The 21,461-nt window shown below is 38.4% G+C and overlaps 1 pseudogene; it reads left to right on the top strand.

The window, feature by feature from the left end:
- Nucleotides 1–2,780: 2,780 nt before the first annotated feature.
- LOC136489496 (putative disease resistance protein RGA1) lies at nt 2,781–21,175 on the top strand (annotated as a pseudogene).
- The last annotated feature ends 286 nt before the right edge of the window (nt 21,176–21,461 follow it).

Below are 21,461 nucleotides of genomic sequence, written 5' to 3'. Positions count from 1 at the left end.
TGTTTTCCTCGACCTTGCCAAGCCTAATTCACATGGATTATTCACTGGTGGTCCATGCGTAACCAGTGTGCAGCAGGCAGTAACCGCATGCCTTGGGCTCTCAAAAGAAACAGATACCGCCGGCTCAGATACCGCCGGCTGGCTGTGAGCCAAGCCACCGCATGCGGCTTGTCGCTGTTGGACGGGCTCCGGGTTGACGCCGCATGCATGTGAAGGTGCTCCTACTGGGTGGGCAAGCCAAGCGGCGGGAGACGCGGGATGTGCCTGTGGACGCACTCCAGCTTGTCATGAGGGGAGGCGCGAGAGTAGATGCCGGCCGGCATTATATTTATCGAGGCTCACGGTGAAAGATTGCCTACATATAGTAGAGACTTCACAATGCAAATCAAGGATTGACCTCACACTGTGGAGGTGCCAACTTTCTCAACAGAATTCGTGATCTGAACCCAGATCTGAAGATGAAGATTCCAGCAATGAAGGTGATGCGATCCCAATTAAGGCTTCCAGCTAGACACGGCTTGGATGTGCAAATTGTAATTTATAATTTCTGTATGTAATTAGAGCCTGTGCGGAGGATATACTTGACTAGTTAAGTTACTAGTTGGGATGAAAAATTGGCCCAAATTAGTTGTGGTTGGTTAGGTAGATGGTTAACAACTAGTTGAAGACCGTTAAAAAAATAGACCAGTTATTAGCCCTCCTGTTTGGATGCACTAGAACTAATTTGAGCTAAAAATTAACTAGCTAACAATTAGCCCGTGGTATCCAAATATCCTCTCAATTGTTTATCATTTTCACTATCTGTGTAATTTATTTATAATGTTTGTAGAATATAGTTGCAAGGCTCAGGCCAACGTGGTAAATTTTTTGACGAATGGTTGTTTGCCTCTAGGGACGGAAAATGGAAATGGATATCTGTATTATCCGACATTTGTATTTGCTAAAACTTGTAATATAGATATATGTATTCATATCTATTTATTATATGGATACTAAATGGATGTATGTGATTTGCTTTTTAGTATTTTTTCCTATCTGATTCCACATCCATATTCGGTAAAATATAGAACGAGGTATAATGAACCTATTTAAAATTTTTCTCTCTATGACTAGTGAATAACTATTTAATTTTAATATTACTAATGATGCAATGAAACTGTCTAATAGTATATGTGTAAATAAAATTTCATATTAATATAATATTATTAATAATACATAAAGATTAAATTAATTTTAGTATTTTCCAATTTAGTTTAAAAATAATATATTTGTTGCTGCAAATTATTTTAATACTTTAATATATTTATTTATTGACGAAATTGTATTATATAATTTATAATTCCACGATAACATTATATAAACAATGATTGATTAATTGAGATATTTAATTATTAAACATTTATTGATAACTACGTTAGTTTTAATGAGCTATGCTTGTTATGTTATATACCCACATACTTTAATTCTACTTGTGTAATAATTGTGTAATTATAAAAAAAATTGTAAATAGAATAGCTACTTCTTGCGTACCATTCTTATTATAATTTCTTCACTTGATATATCATTTTAATAAATATTATCCATTATAAATTACTTTACTTGGATATTAGAGATTGTCAGAAATATACTTTTATTTTATTTCACTTTGTTTGTCAATGAACTTTGTAGTAAAATTTTGTCCATGTATGTCGAATTTGACAATATCCACTTTGAGTTGAATTGAATAAATATCTAAATAGAAATCCGAATGCGAGACGCCCGTTTTATATTCATATTCGAAAGTATACGTATCTATATCAATATTTGAATTAAAATATGGTAAAAGGTGATATCCAGATCCGATTCGATGCGAATCGGATGTGTTATTTTTCTGCCGTAGACATTCCTCAATTGGAGTTTCATGGCATTAATGATATGAAATTAGTTTCATAGAGATGAAACTTATATACGCTTTTTTCCAACACATAGTGTTTTTTAAAAATGGACATAAAATCTTACACTCAGACTGACCTTATAAAAGGGGTTCCCTTTTGCTGATGCCATAATCTTTTCTCGAGAAGAACTATCTTAGGATTGTTCGACCGGCTGCTTTCATTTGTTCTTATCAGTTGCAAACGAATTTGCTGTTCTCTGTTCATTCTGTTTGTGCTTGCATGAAATACCACATAAAACGTCTTCAATGATGGAAGAAAGACTGAACAGATGCAGAATTCAAGTAACCCTACAAGAAGAAAGCCCCAATAGTTGATATAATCATGGCTATGTGTTTCTTGGTGAGCAGAGTCCGGAAGTCCTAACAAAATACTTTATCTCAGAAAATAAAAAGAGGTGGGAAGCACGTACGGTTCAACATAGGAGGAAGTGAAACTGGGATAAATGGCAAGCATTGATAGGATCATGCCGTAATATGATATGATCCAAGGGTAACATGCTGCACATGTGGCTAGCTGTATACAACTTGCATCGACCTAGCCGGTGTAAAATATGCAGATGATGCTGCACATGTGGCCAGCTGTATCAAACTTTTGTATACCGGGTTACTTGCAAAACATGTAATGTGTATACTACGTGTGTGTCCTGTACCCAGTTGTCAGCCCTAATTTTTTTATATAGGATTCCTACAATAATATAGCCTTAAGTCAACTAAACTGGTTGAGTGTGATGCCCCTAACTACTCCTACATAGTATCGTACTTCACCTTTGTCCTTCTCACAGTTGCAGACGACCTGCGCACACCATTCTACACAAACCCTGTGAGAGCCATTGAGAGCTCCGCAGCCATGGCGGAAGTAGTAGCTGGACTGCTCGCGTCCGCTTTCGTTAGTATCGTGAAAGATAAGCTGGGCTCTGCCATCGCAGATCAAGCCAATTTGCTGTGGAACTTCGGCGTCGACCTGGAGAACATGATGGATGTTTTTGAGACCATCTCAGCTGTGCTGGAGGACGCCGAGAGGCGTTCAGTCAAGGAGAAACTGGTGCGGCTATGGCTGAAGCGGCTCAAGGATGTCGCCTCAGACATTTCTGACATGCTCGAAGACTACCAAGACACAAGTGACCAAACAACTGCTAAGGTACGTCGGGCTTGTTTGATTTGCACACTAAAGCAAACTTGCCTGTTTACAACTCTGCCTGTGATAGATGCGTTTGGATGGTGTTGTGGTACCTACCTGGGCTACAATACCAAAGAAAGGATTTATAGAGACATGGTCACTAGTATAGAAATGATTTTTATAGGCATCTCTTATTTCTTTTAAGGAGGGTTTACTTAGCAAACCATTTGTATCAAGCTTTGGGAGCACTGAGCTTATAAACCGTCCCTAGAAATACATTTTTTGGGGTGGTTCTATTAAGTAAATCGTCTGAAAATATATCTATTTTTAAGGACCGTTGGCTTAAGAGAACTGCTCCTAAAAATATGATTTCTTGGGGCCCGTTGACTTTCCCTTAAAAAAAGCTATAGCACAAATAAATTCATAACTTTTCAAATGAAGTCGGATGAAGACAAAAAAATTATCTAAATATTAGAGCTCGTACATATTGAAAACTTTGTAGTTGATGATATTTTTATTCGAGATCATTTAGGGGCCTATATATATTAAGTTCTCAGATTTTGTATTTTAATTTTTGGATTTTTTCACATGACTTTGGATGGAGACATGTCCTATATTAAAGTTGTAGTGCTCGACGAGATCTAAAACTTTGTATTTAAAATTTTTCCCAATTAATATTGTTTGCCCGTCAAAATATTGATTACAAGATTCATACGTATTAGTAGAAATGGATAACATCAGATAACTAGTAATAAGTGGTGGTGTGGTGCTGTGGTAGGTATAGAATGCGCGAGGTGAGAGACTGTGGGCTCAAATCCTGGTGGCTACAGTTGTTCACAACTAGTGAATATAAAATTTGTGGGCTGTGGTCGGTCCTTTAAGCTTTTATTAGTAATATTAATTTTTTCTTAATTTTATGATACTTCGAAATGATTTTTTAAAAATTCAAAAAAAATATTTTAAGAGTTGGTTGACTTAAGCCCATTGATCCTGAAAAACGATTTTGAATGTCCGTTGTCTTAAGAAAACCGTCTCAAAAAATAATTTATTTTTACGGTTGATGGCATAGTAACAATTTTGCTAACCGGCTCTAAAGATCGTTTTTGACAATCTATAAAAAACATTTTTGTACTAGTGTTTAGAGATGGATACCGTGTCAGCTTCTGTCAAATGGTCAAAGAATTAGTGTTTTTGAAGGTTCAAACCTAGAACCTTCAACACATATGATGTTTCTGTACCACTAGGCTACTCACTCATTTGTAATTACATATAGACAAGTATCTGTTTTATTAAGATTTCGTAATCTTATATTTAATATTTTCACTTTAAATAATTTTAAATGGAAAAGTTTCAACTACAAGTTTTAGGTCTTGTCAAACTCTGTAATTTTGATAAAGGGTGTGTCGCCACCTGAGACATGTTTTAAATTTTCAAAATTTTGAATCTCAAACGATGTTAATTTAAAACAAATATTTGAGACTCGAAACAGCTTCAAATAAAAACCTCATCAACAACAAACTTGCAGAGTTATCGGCCAATATAACTTTGGTATTAATCATGTAAGCATTCAAGATCGTTTGGAAATTCCAAATTTTGAATATCAAAATCTATGGAATTAAAATACATATTTGGGACTTTAAACAACTTCAAATAAAAAACATTTCAACTACAAAGTTGTATATTGTTTTGAGTTCTATAACTTTGGTATGGACCAGGTTGTTTAAGAATTTTAAATTTTGAATTCTAAATTTTTTAACTTAAAACAATGTTTTGGGACTCAAGAGTTTCAAATCAAAAAGTTCTCAACTACAAAGTTGTTGCATGCGTCAGGGGTGCTACAACTGTAACCGAAAGAACCAAGGAAAGTAGTTTTCTTGAGGGTCGACAACCACCAAGTATGTTTCACTCTAACACATATCTTATATTCGTTAGACCAGAAAATAATTTGTTTGCTAGGGATGATTCATGGTTCTATCTCTAAATTACTATAAAATAATTGTTAGAATATCTAAACTTTGTTTGAAAATTCTACAAACTTGCATGACACCATGGTTTTGGTGTATAATTTGCATAAAAAATCAAATGTTTTTAACAAAGTGGTATTCTTTGGCGGTTTTGTTTTGGCCATCAAGGAAAATCCTAGCACTCAAGGTAATTCCAGTTTCCTATAGTGTATCAATTATTATCATACTATTACTAATTGGAGGCTCCAAAGAAGCCCCCACGTTAATCCTCACTAGAGACGCTAGGAAAAAATAAATGACCTCACTAGAAGCGCAAGAAAAAAGTGGATAAATATTATTACTAATTAGAGTCCTCAATGGAGCCTTCACATTAATGCCCACCTGAAGCGCAAGAAAAAAAGACAAATGACCTCACCAGAAGTGCTAGATAAAAAGATAAATGCTAGAAATTTCCACATTAATCAGAAACATCTTGCCATTAATTGAAAGACTCCAACTACTGTTACTAATTAGAGGTCCTAATGGAGCCTCCACATTAATCCACACCAAAAAGCAGCAGAAAAAAAGATAATTTACCTCACCAGAAGCACTAAAAAAAGATAAAATGTTAGAAACTAGAAGACTACATGCGCGTTGCTACGGAATTTTCTTAAAAATAAATCTGTTATGTATGTAGCCTTACTATATGGTATTATGTATACTGTGTATATATATGAATTTTGACTTGCATGCTATTTTATTGTATCAGATTTGGTAAAAAATCAATAAACTAATAGAATATTTGATTAATTATAGAGGAATAGGTGATGAAACAAAGTATTGCATATGACAGAGTTGACATGGACATTTTTTGTAATTAATAAAGGATGACATGGACATAGAGGGGAATGATTTAGACACCCTGCATGAAGAGATAGAATATCTAGTGGGTCATTTAGTGGGAAATGATGTGGACTTAGTGGAAAATAATGTGGACACGTTGCATGAAGAGAAAAATCATCTAGTGGGGTTTAACTTTATAGGAGTATATAGATCTCCACATTGATCAGAAACATCTTGCCATTAATTGAAAGACTCTAACTATCCTTAACCATTAGATCTATTTTGTCTTTTAAAAAATTAACCACCTCCACCATATACAGACAAAAGACACCGTAAAATGTCATTGTACCATACAAAAACAACTTTGATGTATGGAAAAAATTCTTCAAGAAAAAAACATAACGGAAAAAATCTGGTGTACTCACATTCATCACCTCTACTCACGTTCACCCAACTTCAACATATACCGAAAAATCTTGGAGAAGACTATTGATGTCAGCTACATGGATAGAAATATCATCCAACAATGTATAAAAGTCTGCCAACAATGCATGGATAACTATTCCTACAATGTATAGAAATGTGTTCCAACATTAAATATAAATGTGCGCCAACAATGTATAGAATTGTGTTTCAGCAATGTACACAATTGTGTAGAAATTCTCCAACACTGTATAGACGTGTGTACCAACAATGTATAGAATTGTTTACCAACAATGTATAGAAATTGTGTAGAAGCATACAGATAATTGTTCCAACAATGAATGTCGAAGTGTTCTAATAATGCATATAAAAGTACTCTAACCATGTATATAATTGTATAGAAGTGCACAGATCAATGCTCCAACAGTGTATACAAATTCATTGTAACAAGCACACAAGCATAAAAACACCTATCCATACTAGGCCTGCACTTGCTGTGGCCACCATGCTTGCCGATGAGCCCCAGGGACAGCACCTCGATCTGCTCGTCGGAGAGCCCCAGGTAGTCATGGATAAGGGTAGGGATGAAAACAGATCGGATACAGACCGATATCACCGATATTACATTTGTTTTCATATTTTTGTCTGGATTCGGATTCGAATACGGATAGTGTCAACTATGTCGGATAGGATACGATTGGATATCGACATCATAAATATGCGATTTGAGTATTTGGATACGGATACGCTATCGGATGTTGGATATCCGGATTCGGATACGGATACGGACAGATCTCAACCCCTCTAAACGGATTCGGTTTCGAATACGGTCGGAAAATATCCGTACCGTTTTCATCCCTGGATAAGGGGCACGCCGTCGCAGACCTCAGAGTTGTCCCTAGAGGAGGGGCCATCGACACCATGCCGTTGCTTGGCGGACTCCACCCACGCTGCTTGGGGACGGGACCCTACGGCCCTCTGCTAGATCAGGCTCACCGTGCTACAGAGAGCCTGCACTTGAGGCAGCTTATGTATGCATGCTGTGAAACACAAAATTTGTATGTATGCATAGAAATTTTCTCACAAATCTGCATAAACCCCAAAAATGAGCACCGTGAGAAAAATGAAACAGGAACTTTGACAAGCAGCCATCCTGAAAAAATCAAGAAAAAGCATGATCTTTTTGCGTCTCGAGGTAGGGGAGGGGAGGATGCGCCACCGCCGCCTGGTAGAGTTGGGCATCACAGCCAGATCCACATGGAACATGGAGCTGTCGTAGGTGAGGACGGGGATTCCGCTGGAGGGGACAACGGGGAAGCCAACATGCGCCATCATCCGTAGCATCCATGATGTACCCGCGGGATCCGTAGACAAGGGAATTGGGGAAGGCCGTCGGCCACTGGGATGGAGGTGGCGCTGCCGGTTGGGAGGGAGAGGGCGCCGCTGCCTGATGGAGAAGGCACTGCCTGGGAACGAGCACCGCTCGAGACCGCAGCAGCACATCGTGGATGAGGTGTCACCGGCGCACCTTTGCCGTGACCTGTGGGAGCGCCATCGTAGCCTTGCGTCGCTGTGGTGGGGAGGGCTGCTACACGTCCCCGCTCCCCTACGTGCCTATGGCCCACGTGACCGTGGCCCACATGCCCGCGCACCCTTTGCAACGTTTCCATGTTCCTATGGTGGCCGTGTCACCGAGGGATGTGCTGCTCATCGCGAGAAGAGGAGAGCTGGGGTGCCACGTCTCCCCATCGCCAGATCCGGTGACGCCTAGCTCCAGGGCGCAAGCCACGATCCATGGGGCATGGGGCCGCGCTCTAGGGGGGACGGCGGGTGCCAGGGGGTGGCGGTCTGGATGGGCGGGGATTAGGGTTTAGGAGAATATATATGGCCTACAAGGTGTGGCCTGGTGGGTTGGTGGAATGGCAGTGGCTGGTTGGGTGGGAACCTGGTTTGGTGGAACCAGAAAACATAGGTTTGGGCTGGGGCTCCCTGTGCTCCCAATAACATATATATAGTAACTCTTTACTAAGTGGTTACTATAATGTGACGGTAAATATCCCCATGTGTTATAGTAACTGTAACACCCTGCGTCCAAAACTCCCCGCATCCAAAACTGCTTACATGGCCCAGTTCCGCATGTGGAATGGGCCTGTATACACGTATAACCCCTCTTACACTTTCATCCTCGCTTCGTGTAAAAGGGTTAATCCGAATGTGCTATATTTGGAACGACAAGGCTTAAAAGCTGGCCCTCACCCTCCTAAACTTCCAAGGTGGTAATAAACCCACCACCAACAACTCCACATGTGCCACTTGGGTTACATGGGCCAACTTCATAACTACTACTGGCTACTAATGGGCTGGGGTGTACATGGGCCAACTTCACAATTACTACAAGCTACTAATGGGCTGGGGTGTTACATTCACCCCCCCCCCTTAAGGGCTGACGCCCTCGGCAGCTCACCACATATATGTGGCAGATCGATGTCCAGGACCACCCTTTGGTACACCCCTCCATAGGCATGTGCAGCAAGGGTTGATGCTACGAATACCATCTATAGCACCCGTTGTCCAAAACTGCTTATATGGCCCATGTGGAGCGGACCTGCATACGCGTAGCACCCCTCTTACACTATTGTCCTCGTTTCGTGTAAAAGGGTTAACCCGGACGTGATACGTTTGGAATGACAAGGCTTATAAGCTAGCCCTCACCCTCCTAAACTTCTAAGGTGGTACTAAACCCACCAACAACAACTCCACATGTGCCGCTTGGGCTACATGGGCCAACTTCACAACTACTACAGGCTACTATTGGGCTAGGGTGTTACAGTAACATAACTATCGTAAATATGTATTCACTTTATCGTAAATTAAGTACAAAAAATATCGTAAATGGAGGTGGATACAGAATAACTTATTCTGTAGGTGGGGAAGGAGGAGAAGCCACCACTGGACCAGCGGGTTGCCATTTCCGCTATTGGGAAGGAATCCACCGTTGCTGGAGATGATGAGGAAGGGAGCCCTTGCACGTGGGTCGAGCCGCACTGCCTCCCTTCTGCAGTGATGGCCGTTGGCAGCGTGGGCTCTGGCTCCGGCAAGGCCGTCTCCGCCGCTGGCGCCGGTGAAGGTGGATCTGCCATGGGGCGCTGCCATCGAGGTCACCATGGGGCGCCGCCGCCCTCAGGTGGCCATGTAGGGCTGCCGCCCCCGTGGTGGACAGGGAGGCGGGCCATGTCGCCACCGGGGAACCCCCATCCACGCCGCCAGTGAGGGAGGCGCTGCCGCTAGTACTACTCTGTCTAAGAGATGCGGATGGGGGGAAGAAATGAGTGGGGGAGAAAAAATGAAAAAGGTGTTGTGGCTATTTATACATGGAACAAATGAATACCAGAATCTTTACGGCTAAGGTACAGGTGTTTACTATTAGGGGTTCCTTTTTACGGTTGCGGATTTGGCTCTGTGCTAGTTGACAACCCAGGATGGCAGCGACAGCTATGATGGCAAGCTCGACCTTGCCAGCGGGCGTTTCTTTATTATTTTTTGTGATTCTTTTTCAGAGACGGGCGTCACGCTCATCTCAGAAAATTTTGATTAACAAAGACCATAATTGAGAGGTGGACATGCTTCCCGTGTTTGAAAAGTGATTATGATTGCCTCTGAAAACTTGTCTGGTAATAGTGAAAGTAGATCACCTAGTCAAATTGCATCAGAGGCGATGAACATAAAGTGGCCTTGCTGACTGACATGGACACCTTCTCAGAGGTGGTGAGGAAGGGGGGCAGAGGAGGACACAACCAGCGGTAGGAATGGCTGCCTCACAGCGGTGCTAGTGGGGGTGGGGGAAATGGCTGTTCGTGCCCCAAGGAATTGAAGGAGCTGCCATGGTAGACACATGATCGATTCTGCGATTTGGGGCGAAATGGATGGATTTGTGGGTGGGGCATATTGAATTCAGACATTGGGGTGTAGGGATTTGGGGGTAGAGCGGTGTGAGGTGGTGGCACAAGAATGAGGGAGGTAGGGAGAGAAAAGGTGGCAGCTAAGTAAGGAAGATATAGGTGACAGTTCGGTGGGCTAGAGTTTTTAGTGAGCCTTGGGCTGTAACAATAGTTCGCCTCTTCAAATTGGCCTCATTTTTTGGAGGTGGACCTCCTCTGTAAATCAATTTTTAAGAGGCGGGGGTTTCTGGGATTGTCTTTGTAATGACTGGACACCTTTTAATTTCAAAATACACATTTTTGAGACTAGTACAATTCTTGCTGGCCTCTCTAAATAAAAAGATTTGTCTCCTAAAAATCTATTTTGTAGTAATGGGATATAACTTCCATTGATGATCTTACTAGATTTAACTACTCTATGTGATTTACATGACAAGTGGATGACATGATTTTTCATAACATTAAAAATATAATATAAGATGCGTGACAAACTTGCATGTATAACTTTTAACGTTTTGTTCACCCAAAAATGATATATTTACATATTACTGTTCCAACAGTACAAAAAGGCTGTGCGATCTGAAACACGAGGTTATCATGCTAGATGGTCATGTTGCACATGGCTGTCAAGCTATTATGTATAATTATTATTATTATGACCTGAGCACACATTGTATGAAATGTTGAAATTCGAAACCTATCAGATAAAGATCAAACTTTCTTGTTGCATGCATTCTAGAAACAAATGGCTAAGATTTATTGAAGATTATAACTCATATGGGGGAACCAGAGTACTACCGGCTATTGTAGCACAGCCCATATTTTAGTAAGAAAAATCCTGTTTTTCTTTTTTTTTAAATACACTCAAAACAGTGCCTTGCATCTGATATTAATCCTTAAAAATATCTTATTTTACCTCATATGGGGTAACCAACTGATTTTACCTCGTATTGGGTAACTAGTATTGTCTTTTAATGTTTTATTTTTTTTCTTTTCTCTTTAGTTTATTGATTTGATCTTTGAGCTTACAACATCTAGAGGGGGGCAAACATGGCTCTGGATTCGAAAAAACAAGTGTAAGATCATAGAATTGAATAAACAAGGGTAAAATCACATTTGTTCTTCAAAATATGAGCAAGAACACCGATTCCCCATTTATTTTTTACATATTTTAAAGCAACTGGCATGCAAAAACAGTAATTCTTATTGTGTATATGATAGTATGTAGGGATATTATGGCTGATTCTTCTTTATAGGATATTTGAAGCATCTAGCATGTTCCTATTTTAGTTTCTAGTTCGATATAGTTTGTTAGGCCTCTTTGCTCAGTCCAGGTTCCAACTGAGAAAGAAATAAAATTCTTGCAGATGGCAGGAGTTCTCTCATGTCTCCCGGTGGCATACAAGAATATTGCCGTGGCTAATAGGATGAAGAGTTTGAGAGAAAAACTGACAAAACTCAGAAACGAAATTGGTAGCTTTAACTTTATAAAGGGCAGTAGCACTACTACAGAGCTGCCTTATGATGAACGTGAAACAACGTCAGATTTGCCTGAAGAACCACTAATAGGAAGGGATGGAGAAAAGCAGGAAATCATAAAGCTGTTATCTGCAAATACCAACAATGATGAGATAGTGATTGTTCCTATCTATGGCCTTGCAGGCATGGGTAAGAGTACTTTGGCACAACTAGTTTACAATGATGCCCAGTTCAAAATGTATGATCATCGTATATGGGTTTATGTGTCCCATGATTTCAATTTGAACAAAATAGGAAGTTCTATAATTTCTCAACTACCAAGCCAAGGAGGTCAACAGAATATGGGAATACAGCAGGTGATAAAACAATGCCTTGAAAACCTATTCCATGGCAAGGAGGTTCTGATTGTTTTAGATGACTTTTGGGAGGAAAAAAAACTGAGTTGGATAAACTAAGAAGGATGCTTTATGTCAAGGGTAGCAAGGTAAATGTCATAGTAACCACACGCAAGGAAGAGATTGCAAGGAAAGTTTCAACCTGTGAACCATACAAGCTACGACCTTTGGATGATGCTATATGTTGGGAAATGATTAAGAGATCTAGTAGGTTTGAACTTAAATCCAACCAAGAAAACCTAGAGCAAATAGGTTTGGATATTGCAAAGAAGTGTGGAGGTGTGGCATTAGCAGCTCAAGCAATTGGATTCATGCTACGAAACATAGATGATCTGTCTGGATGGACAAAAATTAATAGCAGTGGTATCTGGAATGGCTCCTCTGAAGATAGTGAAGTGCTTCCATCCTTGAAATTAAGTTACGAAAGGATGCCACCACAGCTAAGGATATGCTTTTCCTTTTGTGCCATATTCCCCAAAGGCCATAATATTACTGAGGATGATTTGGTTCAACAGTGGGTTTGTCTTGGTTTCATCGAGCAATCAAAGGGGAAGGAATATTTCAACAAACTTTTGGGAATGTCCTTCCTTCAAGTTTCGAAGTTGCACTCGGTATGCTAGAATACAATTGCCTGAACAATATTTTTCCTGCTTATGATCTATATGTTCTCATACTTGTTTTTTCATATTGTGCATCATCAAACATACATATTAAGCATGCTGCATGCATAACATACATTTCTAATAATTGCTGCATTCAATTTATGGTTATATTTAAATATTTTCTAATAGCAGATGTTGGTAATTTATATGTAGATTTGAGAGTATATCTTAGTTTTTTGTAATAGTTAAAATGGCGATTCATATACAAATTTAAGAGGTTAAGTAGATTGTGTATCATAATAGCCAGTGGGTAATTAATTGCAAGTTTTGGGTGACTTTTGATTGTGTTTCATAAAGGCATATGCAGGGAATTTAAATAAAGATTAATAGGTACTTTCTATTGTTGTAAACAATCAGAAAGTTGTGTAAACATTTAGGAAACACAATTGATTCAGCGGTTAATATTATATACAGTGATTAGAATGTATTGAACTGATGGCTAGATGATTCTATTTTTTATGAGAATTTCTAAGATTTATTTTTTCTAGCATGTATCGTGAGGGATTAACGTGGAGGCTCCATTAGAGACCTCTATTTAGAATAAATAAAACTTATCTTTTATTTTCTGGCACGATATGTATTTAGTTGAAACCTAAGATTACAGTATATAAGCTATTGTATTCTAGCTTTCAAATTTTATGTTATTATGAATATATCTGTATTCTAGCTTTCAACTTTTATGTTATTGGCTCTTTCAATTTTTATCCATGTGTTATATTGAAACTCTAGTGTTTATTGTTTCTTTTACTCAAGATTTTCATTTTTATTAAAAGATTCTAGGTCCTAGGCCACACTCCTAGATACTACAGTAGCATAAAAAGTTGTTTCAGCTTGCATCGCGGCACTCAAGATGTTGAATTTTCTATATCAAAGAATTATATGGTTGTAGTAACGTTTTACAAAAATATAGAGTGCTTGAATTAAACTATCAGTATGGATATGGAATAATATTTAAATCAAAATGTATAAACTTATTTAAAGTAGTAACTTACAAATTTTATTTTCATGGAGTATTATTATTAAAGTAAATTGTTAGCGTCACTGAGACTAGAATGTGGTTTGTTAAGGCAATGTTTTCCCACCCCTTGATATCCTACTAAAATAAATATTTATCCCAATGAATATACATTTACTTGGTCTTTTATCACAGTAGTGATAGTACATTTAGAAATTGATATAACGTAGTTCATGGCTATTAAATAAAACTCGACCTGCATGGGGTCAGACCACCCCCGAGGCATTGATGTGATAGAGAATACCTTCTCACCCAGGCCGAGAAAACCCCCGAACTCCAGCCCCACCCTGACACAGGGGCACCGTTGCCCAGTGAGAAAGGCCGGGCCTTTTTGACCAGTGCTTTGGCCATGGGATAGACGATGGGATTTTTTTAACCACAGCCTGAAATTCGCTCCCACGGGGAGTCGAACTCAGGACCTGTGGAGTGCCACATAGGCTCTCTAACCAGATGGACTAGAGGCTTTGGCTTCATGGCTATTAGATTATTTTCCATTAGAGCTCACTAGTCCATCAACCCGTGCTCTCTCACGGGCTAGAATTTTAAGGGGTATTAGTTTTTGTTTAATATATGACTACTAAAGAATTGCCTATATGAACATGTATGTTTTCTTTTTGGGTTTTCTAACATAATAGGTAATCATAGTTTATATTCAGTTATCATAAACTTATTAATATTGCAATTTATTCACATTCACATTTTTGAAATGCATGGCATCTTTTTATGTTTTGAAATATGCAATCAGTTTGAAATCTTACCATTAACTATGGTGGCTCTTGTTGGACCATATATCTTACGAAGTCATGAATCTGAATTTGATTCAAATTTTATTCTTATTGAGTGCTACGGATTCTTTTTATCCTATAGTTAAGTTAAAACTCTTTTGATTATTGTATCTTTTATTAACTCTCTTTTGTGCACTTTTTAGAATAAGGATTTTAGTTCATTGAGTACGTTCTTAAATACTATAATACCATAAGCAATCATGCGAAACCTGCACCATGTCGCTTAACATAGGTGACAGAGCTTGAAGTGACATCTTAGATATGGGTAGCAGTGCTAACCTCAATATATCTAACATGTATATGGTTATAGTATCAATATGCGAATATCAAACATTTTTTTAAATGTAAATATATCTAAATTAAGAACTTATATATACATATATGTATTATATGTCATTTCTTAATATAAATTTAAATAATTTGTCAAGATCATTAATATATGAGCTGTTAAAAATATTTTTTTAATGCTATAACACAGCATATATATTTGTCGCTTTAGCATGCATTATACTTGATCTACATGATGACACAATATGTATGTTTACTTTAATATTAATAGAAGTGGGTAATGTAAAGACATATATATGCTTTAAATTTATTTATACATTTTTGTAATAGAAGATGTTGATAATTTAGATATAGATTTGAGAGGATATTTTATTTTTCTTTACAAATGTTTGAAGTGATAATTTTGATGCAAATTTAAGGGGTTATATTAATTATCTATCATAATAACAGGCGGGTAATTAGATGCAAACTTTAGGGTTAATTTTGATTTGTTTCTTAGTGGCATAGGTCAGCAATTTGAATATAAATTCATGGATTACTTTATGTTATTTTACAAAATCTTAGATGTGGGTAATTCTTTAGAAACTAGATCCAATGGCTATTATTATCACCAGTGATTAGTCTACCGAATCGATAACGGGATGTTTCTGTTTTTTTATAAGATTTATAGGATATATCTTTTTTCTAGCAAGTCTAGCTAGAATTTCTGCGCAGACTTCATTAGGTACCTATAGTTAGAAGAGAAATTTCTAGGTTTTATCTATTTTCTAGTGCAATATGGATTCACTTCAAATCTAAGCTTAAGTTATATAAGCTCTTTTTGCATCCCTTTGTGCGATACCATGAACCTATAGTTTATATTTTAAATTTCTAATTTACTTGTCGCATTTTTTATCCTTATGTTAAGTTGACACTCTAGTGCTCATTGTAAAAATATTATAGGTCTTAGGCTGCCCTATTAGTTTTTACCATGGTACAAATAATCTTAGACCACAACAATCAACATGTTGTATTTTTTATATCACATAATTATATTTCTAGTAGTATTGTTTTGTAAAACATAGAGTGCTTAAAAATTGACCTATAGTATTGATATGGCATAACTTAATAGTTCAAATTCTTGAACTTACAAAATTCATTATCACAGAGTATTAGTATAACTTCAAGTGAATTATCAATGGCATTGCTATGTGGTTTGTTAAGAAATACTTTCATGTTCGATCAACTATTAAAATAAATATTTATCCTAATGTATACATGTTTACTTGTGCAATTATGTGTTTGTATTGAGTCAAACTTTCTTAAATTTGATTAAGTCTATAGAAAATACTATTTTCATTTATGATTAATATTCATGACTTCAGATATGTATACTATGAAAATATATTTCTTGATCAATTTTATGACACTCATTTAATATCATAAATTTTAGTACTTTTTTAATATAGATCTAATCAAAGTTAAAACTCTTTGACTCCTCAAGAAGTGAGAATTGCATCTTTTACGGACTTAGGGATTATATTTAAGAGATGCTTTTGTTTATTTTCTATAAGGCCTGAGGTGGATAACTTAGATACAAATTAAAATGTGTTGCTTCATATTATCTTTCATAATGACAGAGATGGATAATTTGAATGCAAATTTAGGGTTTACTTTGTTGTGTCTTTCATAACGGTGGAGGTGGGTAATTTATAAAAGATATTAGGGGGTTATTTTAAATTATTTTTCCTAATGGTGTAAATGGGTCATTTAGATATATATATATGTGGGTTATTTTAAAATATCTTTCATGATGGTAATTAAGGGGGTTAGTTAAATTCTATTTTATAATGATAGAGGTGGGTAATTTATATATAATTTAGTAGGTTTTTCATTATATTTTATAATGACATAAATCGGTAGTTTAGTTACAAAATTAGTGGTCAGATATTTTCATAATAGTAGGGGTGGGTAAGTTTTGTTAGGGTATAATAGACCAAATGACTATTATTGGTGATGACATAAGAGTCTACCAAATTAATGGCTAGATAATTCTAATTACTGTGCTATCGTGGCTGGTGAGAATAAACAGGGAGGTTCCATGAAAAAAGTGGGATGAATGCCGAATAGATGGATTCCTATTTCTTCATGTTTGTCAAAAATTGTCTCCTCTTTATGTTTTATATATAGATATATAACTGCAGTCCGATACACAAAGATTACCTCTGATATTTTGTTGACAGATTAACCTTCCATATGATTTTTGAGTTAATTGATTAATAAACGTGTGCCTTTCGACAAAAGATAATTAATGGCACGACGGCCGACGCTGTGTCATGTGCATTTGTCCACGGACTTCACGGCCGGATACGAAAGAACGTTTGCACAGGTTGCATGGCTCCATCTAGCGTGCAAAGAGTGGCAGAAAATCTAGGCCGCAATCAGGCACGCTAACAAAGTAACAATACGACGCATCGTTTCAACATGCATGTTTCCGGTGTGTCCGGGTGCGCTTCATGGCCGGATGACGTATCTTCAACGTGGCTGATCAAGATTTTCTACGTACTGTAATTATATTAGGCCATTTTTTTTATCTATAGTGGCAGAGGCTGAACGTGGCTCTAGATTTTCTACGTGACATTAATATTTGGCTATTTTTTAATCGATAATGCCAGAGGTGGGTAATTTTTTAGAAAGTTAAATGGGATCCAATGGCTATGAATGGCAAGTTTTTAGATTTGATGGTTGAATTTTTCTGATTAACGTGAGAATTTCTAGTATTTATCTTTTTCTTAGCGCTTCTGGTGAGAATTGACGTGGAATCTTCATTGGGACCTCTAATTAGTAAGAATTAACGTGGAGCCTTCATTGGGGCCTCTAATTAGTAATATAAGATAGTAATATATTAGTTATGGTGATATATAGAAATGTATTATTTAGAAATAGATAATGTGTATTTCATGGGTATGTGCACGTGGGCATCAGTTGACGTCTCAAATTAATGGTGATACTTACTTATTGGTTTCAGACTTCTCAAGAGCATGTGGTGCAATACAACATGCATGATCTGGTGTATGACCTGGCAAGATTGACGGTGGAAGATGAGTTAATAGTTTTTGATGTTGCACCACGGAGAAATGCACGAGCCCACAAATATTGTCGCTATTCATTGCTCAGAAATTATGACCCAACAATGAAGTTGACAAATATGCCTTCGAAGACGAGGGCACTTCGTTTCTCAGATAGTGGTGAACTACTGGATATCCCCAGTGGTGCATTTTCATTTGGGTCGTCCCTGCGTACATTGGATTTCAGTGAATGCTCTGGTATAATGTTGCCAGTTTCAATTGGCAGACTGAAGCAGCTGAGGTGTCTTATTGCTCCAAGACTGAAAAATGATAGTCTCCCAGAGTGTATCACTGAGCTATCAAAACTGCAGTACCTAAACATTACTGGATCTTCTAGAATCACTGAACTACCAAGATCAATTGGCAACCTTGGGTGTCTACAATATATATGTTTGTCCAGTTGTTCTGGTATATCAGAATTGGCAGAGTCATTTGGTGACTTAAAATGTATGGTGCATCTGGACATGTCAGGTTGTTCTGGGCTAACAGAACTGCCAGACTCTCTTGGTAATCTCACAAATTTGCAGCATCTTGAGTTATCTGGATGTTCCCGTGTGAAAGCTGTACCTCAATCATTGTGTGGCCTGACACAGCTCCAGTATTTGAACTTATCATCATGTGCTTATCTTGAAGGGCTACCAGAAGGTATTGGTAGCCTAGTTGGTATAAAATATTTAAACATGTCAGGCTGTGTACACATCAGAGGACTGCCAGAGTCAATGATGAAGCTCCAAAGTTTGTGGCATCTAAATTTGTCACGCTGCAGGCGCATGCGGAGAGGGTCACTGGCATGTCTGCGTGGCCTAACCGCACTGCAACATCTAGATATTTCACATTCAAGGGATAGTTATCATAATGATTTGTTAGTTGATTTGCCAAACCTCACCAATAATCTCAAGTACTTGAGCTTAAGCCACTGCTACACGCTGAGATATTTTACTAGTCATCATAAAGATTTATTAGATGACTTCATTACTTCCCTTACCGATCTGGAGCACCTGGACCTATCTCATAATTATAAACTTGCATATCTTCCAAAAAGTATTGGTAGCCTCAAAAGATTGCATACATTGGATCTTACTTATTGTTCTAATCTGATGTGCCTACCAGAGAGTATATGTACACTTGGGCTGCAGTCTTTATTGCTGGACGGGTGCTCGGATGCAGTGCTGGATCAAGCCAGTTCTCTGATGCACTATTCACAAACATTACCAGTCTTCAAGGTTCGTGTTGATGATGTCAACGGTTGCAGCAATCTTCATCTACTCGAGGGCATCCATGTTAGTGAGTTAAGGATGCGCTCTCTTGAAAATGTGATGTCTCTAGAAGAAGCAAATAAATTTAAGTTGTCAGACAAACATAATCTCTCCAAGTTAACATTGGCTTGGTCTACAATATATAAGCGTGGCGTTCAAATTTTGGAGGACAAAGATTTGTTGCAACTACTAGTGCCACCAACAGGTTTGAAGAGGATGTGTCTCGAAGGTTACAACAGTACAAGTTTTCCAGGCTGGCTCATGGATATTTCTCGTCACCTCACACACCTTGTTTCTATTCAACTGTCGGATCTTCCAATGTGCACCAACCTGCCACCACTTGGACAGTTGCTGCACCTAGAAAAGCTGTCTCTCTGGAAATTGCCTGGCATTAAAAGAATTGAGAGGGGATTATGTGGTGGCAAAGGTGCATTCCGTCGATTGTCATCCTTCTCCATCACATGGATGGAAGGCTTGGAGGAGTGGAACACAGCATACTCTGTTGAGGATGGTGTGAAGGAGTTCATGTTCCCTGTGCTGGACCGTCTGGAGATACAAGGTTGTCCAAGGTTGAGGTTGAAGCCATGCCCACCAACATTTCGTGAGTGCTATATAAATGGGAGCGGCCAAGTTATATGTTCATTGGAGGAGGTAGACAAAACCAGTCGTCACTGCTCGTCGTCTAGTCGAGCCATCAAATTAGATTTGGATATGGCGGGCGCCATCAAATTGGATTTGGATATGGTGGGCGAGTCCTGCCAGAGCATGAGGCTATTCCACCACTTCTCTGCCCTCCGAGAGTTGCGTATCTGTGGATTTCAACTGAAGAGCGTGCCGGAAAGCATGCGGCACCTCACTTCCCTTGAGTCGTTGACGTTGCAATGCTGCTATAGCATATCAGCACTGCCTGAGTGGCTGGGCGACCTCTCCTCTCTAAAAAGCCTTGTCATCTTTGCATGTCACGGCATCAAGTCATTGCCGGCATGTATACAGCAACTCACCAAGCTTCAGACGCTGGAGATTAGTTACTGCCCAGAACTGAAGAAGTGGTGTGAATCAAAAGAGAACAAGACGAAGCTGGCTCACATCATCATTGTTCGAGTAAGTTCACTGCTTGCAGAACTGCACTTTATCTAATTTGTAATTTCAGCCTTCAAGTTTTTCTCTATACAATGACATATACAGTTCCTCTTTGTTTGCAGCACCTAAATTATCTTTTATTTTAGTGTATATATACACTCTGCTCTTTAGTTTTGCATTATCTTCGTACAGTACTATATATACAAAACTAGGAGAAAGTTATACTAGGAGGGAAAAAATTAAGAAAGTAATTCAGAAGCACCACTCGTGCATGGATTAATCAGTTAGGATGCCTAAATTAAACAATTGCACTATACCAGTTTCATTGGTCGAAGGCATTGAGACTGAATAGTGTAAGACAACTATTTCAAAGGAGACATTTGTTTTTGTCGAAAGAAAACAGAATATTGATGATGTTATATCAAAGTAATGAAAGCAAGACCATACGTATTAATTGCTTAAACACGAGAACAGTTGTTTGGTTTTTATATATGCATTGTGCACAAGTTTTTTTTGTTGTTGTTGTTGTTGTTGTTGAGTTACCGCCCATAGCTAACCAGTACACATTCTATATATTTGCATGTGCAGATTCGTGAGGAATGATTGACTGGTACTTGGTAGCATGACAAGGAAAAAGAAGGGTCTCATAAGAGAAGTGCATAAGGTCACAATCAGGTGCATAAAAGACTAGTTTGGGATCTGGACATATCATTTTGTTTCTTATTAAAAGGGGCAACTTCACTAATCACTACCTCGGCGGCGCCTCACGTTACTGGGGTAGAGTGTTTAATGGCATTCCGAGGAAGTGCCGTGCTCACCCTGCTCCTCCCTGCGACTCCATCACTCTGTTCGGTCTCTTCCACCTGAACAACAACGCGGCCACCGGTGATGAGCTCACGGAAACCAGTTGATAGATCCACGGCCTTCTATATGGCCATCTCAGGTCTGAGGATCAATCTGTGATCCTCCGTCCCATATTTGTATCTAATAAGTGTACCTTTGTTTGCTGTGAGATGCATTTTATTGTCTATTAATACTACTACCACATGGAGTATATATCAAGGAGCCTGCGTGCTGCTTTTAGCGGTGCTGTACTACTACCACAGTATTTTTTTCTGTCTCTTTGGCAACTTTCTATGCATGGCAATGCATATTTGTAATGCAATTTCTACTACGCGACCGTCGCGCGCAATCCCA

Source organism: Miscanthus floridulus, chromosome 10 (assembly GCF_019320115.1).
Source record: "Miscanthus floridulus cultivar M001 chromosome 10, ASM1932011v1, whole genome shotgun sequence".
Taxonomy (NCBI): domain Eukaryota; kingdom Viridiplantae; phylum Streptophyta; class Magnoliopsida; order Poales; family Poaceae; genus Miscanthus; species Miscanthus floridulus.
The sequence above is the reverse complement of the archived record's forward strand: the minus strand, read 5'-3'. Positions and strand labels throughout refer to the sequence as shown.